Below are 6000 nucleotides of genomic sequence, written 5' to 3' on the forward strand. Positions count from 1 at the left end.
ATGTCCGCACATCCTAGTTGGTGGGTACAAAATTATATATTTTTAAAAGCGAAAAAAGTGCATTGTTGAATGAAACTATACAAACAATGAGTTAAATACTGCTGACACATGTCAAAATAAGCATTTAGATATTTGGACCAGTTTATAATGTACAACTGGCGACATCTAGGACCAATAGCCGAAAGTATTATTTCATATACGCATTCCTAGTATAGGAGGACAATCTCAAGTGGCCTTTTAAGGCCCTCCTGAGGGTCTTAGCAGCTACGGAGAAGTTGTTGGCGTGTTGATTAATCGAGATGGTGGAATCTTCCTTGATCTTCTTTTCCAAGCTGGACAGGAACTCTGGACCCCTTCTTAAATTGTGCCTTCCCCCACCTGGTTTCTGGAAAGGTAATTTTCATTTTTCTTCATCTTGGCCACCTTGAAAACCAGGCTCCCAGAGCACTTTAAAATGTCCATAATCATTCCCATTCAACTTCTGCATCTAGAATATCCAAGATGCGCTGCTTTTTGGTTTTTTCTCCCTCATAACCACGATATGATGAAATATTTATGCACAAAAGATAGTTGAATGAGATTGTCTAAAAATAATCACAAAACGTTTTTTTATTAATGAAAAAATTAACACACCATTTTTTGCTGCACAATCCTGTATAATTCAACTATTATTCAATCTACATCTTCTTTGGGGTATTTATACACCCCAAAGACTGAAACATACTCGTTATACTTTTTTTACTTTAGGAATTTGTCTAAGGAATATACTAAGACATTTTTTAAAACACTACAACTCTTCTTTACATGCTAATTGATTTGACTTCTCTCCAGGGATATAAAAAACCATGCAGAGTTGGGCAAGCTTATTTAAATTAACTTAACTTAAATAAGTAAAATACTTAAGTTAATTAACTTTAAGCTTAACTAGTTAATTGTTTTAACTGCGTTACTTTAACCAAAACTTAACTAGTTAATTTTTTAAACTGTTTCACCTTCATCTTACTCTTCGATTAAGTGAAAGTTTTAGTGAAAATCCGTAGAGACGTCTTTGAACGTGTTTAATTCAACATTAGCCTAGTCCGGTATTTATCATACGAGGCAGACTTCGATGCATTGTTTTTTTCTTGTTGTTGGGAGCTTGAATCTGTATATTTTCTTGATTGTTGAATTGGAAGTGGAAAAAATCCCAGACAGACCAACCCAATAATCTTTATTAAGTAGTTTTGATAAATCTGTCAATTCACTTCAAAATAAATATTTTTGTTTTTATAATCAAAATTAACATTAACTTAAAAAAGGTTGGGTAAGTAAATTTAATTTACTTAAACTCAACTAGTCAAAAAAAATTATATTTGAAATTAATTTTTAATTAACAAGTTAATTTTTATAGAAATCGAAATTAACTTTATCAATGCCGGACTTGGAACTTATATATAAGTGATTGTCTTTCGAAGGCCATTTTGTCTATGAGTTCATTTGATTTTGGTGTTTTATTGCAAAATCTACTCCACTCGTTTAGACCTACATATCAATGAGGTAATAACCTCTCTCTAAAGTTACCCTATTCAGTATGAGTTAAGAGATTTCCATAAAAAAAATGAAAATTTACGGTGGAAAGACCGTCGATATTTCAACGATACAATTTTCTTCTTAATCCATTTCAAAAACATCCGTTCCATCATGAAAATTTGTCTGGAAATTTCTTCATCATTAGAAATGATTCCTAACAAATGAATCACTTTTGATATGTTATGCATTCCAAGCCTGAATTTTGTCCAAAGTGTTTAATTATGAGTTGATCATTTTTCAGATACTTTCTGTATTCACCATATTTGGGAGGGTATTTCATTAGTTTCTGAACAAATAGTGAAAGGTATCATCAAGGTTTCTTTTGTGTTCTTATAATTTATCTACTTCTAATGGTGAATATGATAAAAAGAGAAAGATGGAAGAAAATTGAAAGATGACTTTTTCTGTATAGAACATATCTTATTTGCTCTAAAAATACATTAGGTTAGATTAATAGGTTAATATTCTTTTTTCTACATACTATTTGATATTGTCAATTCATAGATAGAATATGTAATTACAAAAAAGATCACTGGTGCTCATACAGAGTGGGTTCCAAAAAAGATAGTAACATTAAATTAAAATTTTATCCCTGTTATTTTTAATTAAGAGGTTTTGTGATGTAAACTAACGACAGTAGAAACAAAAAAAAACAAATTTTGCTTTTTATCCCTCGTCTCCAAGCATCAAAATGTCAAAACAACAACATTAATCAACGCTTGCAGAATCTCCTCCACGTCGGCGTCAATGCCGAGAAAGCTACAGAGACCGTTGGCACCTTTATCCGGACTACCTAAAACATCAAGAAGTACATGGCAGCTCCATAAAGCCAAGAATCACCAAAACTTCTGCAAAACAATTTGGCTAACTTTTTACCTTTTCTCCAAGAAGCCCTTTTCCGGCCTTGGAATCAACCCCCATAACTTTACTGTTGAAGACGTCTTGGAAGAGAAAGTATGCTGCACCTCACATCCAAATTTGGATTCGATCCCAGCTGCTATTATTACAGCATGTATGTTATGGACACGGCCTTCATTGTCAAGATCTGTCAATCAGGTCGCCGGTGTGTTGAGGTTGTTATTGCATGCGAAGGAGGAGATATTGAATACAAAATTTAGCTAAATATATTATTTAGCAAATCACAAAAATGTTCTTACAATTCTATCTTTTAGATTCAATAGAACTTTTGTCCTTACTATCATATGTTACAATTACTAATAGTAATAAAATATTTAAATTGCTAAAATATCCATTTTAATGTTGAGGTAACTAAACACCACAGAGAAGTACTTGTGATACGATTTGAAGAGAAGTAATCGATTGTTCAGAATATTTTTTTTCTCTGATCATACATGTTATACCGAGTGTCCAGTATTTATTTATTCATTGCCCATCCAGAGCACTTGGTTTGTATCCAGTTAAATAAATATTGTTCTGTGTTATGGTAACCGTTTCGCATAGCGCTGTCTTTGAAATAATTCTGACTCCTTGTATAGTGTGATATATCCCACTGATGTCCTGTTTTTTATATTATGATACTGAACTATATCTACCTATACTTTAACCTTTTGGTTAATACTTATTTTTCAAACTTGCAATGAAAGAAGATGCTGAATTTATATTTGAGAAGTTCACATCTATTTGAATTTTAGAGTATCAAAAAATTGGATAGAAATCAAGTACATACTAGAATAACATATTTTACAGTTATTTCAAAAGTATCTTATCTAGCATACATTATTTTTAATACTTCATGACGAATAACATGTTTTTATTCTCCTAACCATACTAAAAAAACAAAAAATATATAGTTAAAGTAGACTCAAAAAAATAATTACTTCCATTTTGCAGGTCTTAGTACAAAAAAGTAAAAAATCCACAAATAACGTGGGCTTTTCTTTTTTTCCAAAAGACATCGACAAGTAGTATATTTCAAATAGACTTAAGAATTTTTTTTTGTTATAACTACACATTCAACGCAGCCACATCCAGCCGCGATAATACCCATCAAAAGGGCCTTCATGGTACCCTCACCATGACTTGTACATTTAATCTCACATTGAATTATCAAATACCCTATTGGTATTGAGTTGGATTGTGAGATGGCATGAAGTGAAAATGTTTGTTGTATTTTCCTAAGAGCTATGTGATCAGCTCAGGAAGAAAAGGGTCACATTGGTAGTTTTTTTGCATCAGGAAAAAATGAATAAAGTTATAAGAATTATGACATTGAACGAGTGGGATACTTTTTGTAGTTGCAAACTACATAAAGTTTTTATCAAACTTCTTAAGCTTTTATCATTATTCTTGACGAGAAAACATCCAAACTATAAACTAATCACTTGCTTATAAAAGATGACAATTACTACCGACAATTTCTGTCGGAGTAATACGTGTTAGTCCTTATTGTATTCGGAGTATAATTGAGGATCGAAGTCGTAGTAATTCTTGTCTATATGTTTGGTAGGTTCAAAGTTGTGCTTGTTTTATTTATCTAATAGCTGATTGCAGCCAATATAATTAAATGTCATGAGTTACATTATTCATATTTGAGCACAATTTCTTTTATAACATATCAACAGGTCATATTTTTTCAAAAGTATAAGCATTATAATTAAAACAGCTGTACGCAGTATTCCTGACGGTACCAACTTATTTGGCAATGCCAGTTTGAGAGTGCCCTGTGCAGATGAGTGCCGGAATTAAATACAATTGTCAATATATATATCTTTTTTGTTGATGGTTATATATTGAAATTATATTTTCCTATATTTTAACTGCAGCCAAATTGTTAATATTAACTAATTCTATCACGTACTGGAATAGTTACTTGACAACAAATATGCTTATTAATTGTGCGACAATAAAATATAAAAATAAAACTTTCCAACTACTAGGAAATTACTTTCCGAGTAAGTTTATTTTTGTATTTCGATTCCTTGTAAACTAATTACCTGCCAAAAATTTGTTTCCGGACATTTCAGTTAAATTTGTGGAAAGGTTATTGTGTTACGTCATATGGTTTTTGTTGTTGCTGACGAACATGGTGCAGTGATCACTCAGCACTGGAAAAGGATAGGGATCTAATTATTTGCATAAGTTTGAAACTACGGCATCATTAGAAAATATTGGTATTCTAGGAGAAGTAAATAAATTATATCTTTGTCCTTTCATTATTTGTCAATGTGGGCATTTCGGAGAGTGCGGAAAAAAGACATGAGGGATACTTATATAACAATTGAACTAAGACCCGTACTCAGCTGCCTGTTATATGACTTTAAGAACATGGTTTACTGCTATAGAAAGGAGACCCTCCCATATTTAAAATAATCCAAATACATAGAAAATATTACAAAAAATTCTTTGAATCAAATATGTTATGAAGGATTTAAAAAAAAATTAAGGAGGTAGTCAGATTTACTGACCAATTTCAAATATCTTCGAATTGTTTATTTTTTAAAACAGACCATAATATAAAGACCATGCCGAAATGTAAAATACAGTTATTCGTACGAGTTGTCGAGACTCCATATTTTATCATATTTGAAATTACACAAACAATTATAAAGCCATTTGTTTATTGGGGCTCTCCAGAAAAATTTTAAGTCACCTTTTAAAACAAACGCTAAGGAGTTTGCCTCATCAACCTGTAAAAGAATGATTGTAGAGAAATTGGCAGTCGTGGAGTCTATCAGAGTTGAAGGAAATCAGAACTATTAAAAGTGCAGCCGCAGTCCAATATTCTGTCTTCTCCGATAAGATTTCAAGGGTGGAGCAGTCATCGTGGAACTATGGTGGGAACATAAAACAATACTACCCCTCATTTTTGGATAATAAATTAATATTCTGGGGCCGATTTATACACAATTATAAGGAATTTAAAAAAATTCCAGAATCTACGGAATAATTATTATTGTTTATTTACCATTTTGTTCTAAATATTTTGAAAAAATGGCTCATTCTTTTTAATATTTTTTATTTATTTATAAATTTACAAAGACGTCTTTTACCCCAGGAAATGAAGAAAAAAATCGATTGCCTGTATTTGTATTGTAAACGGCATATTGTTTTATTAAGTAATACAACGTGCTGTTTACTATATAAATACATACATTCCATTTTTCTTTCATGTCCTGAGGTAGAAAATGTCATTGATGAATTTATTGTCGTTTGTTTTTAGAAGGAACGTTTTGCTGAACATGAATTGATAAATAATATTATATGCAGAAAGCTATTTTAAGATATTTGACTTTGCTGTAGATTATTAATTTTAAACTAGTATGTTTATTTCTATATGTATGTATATTTTCCGTATGTCAATTCTCTAAATATACAGGGTAGGTCACCAAAATACGCAACCTTAATTAATACTTATTTTGTAATTTGTGATATTCTGTTTTCCTTAATTTTGTACGTATAAAAACTAATCAT

This window comes from Lepeophtheirus salmonis, chromosome 4 (assembly GCF_016086655.4).
Source record: "Lepeophtheirus salmonis chromosome 4, UVic_Lsal_1.4, whole genome shotgun sequence".
Taxonomy (NCBI): Eukaryota; Metazoa; Arthropoda; class Copepoda; order Siphonostomatoida; family Caligidae; genus Lepeophtheirus; species Lepeophtheirus salmonis.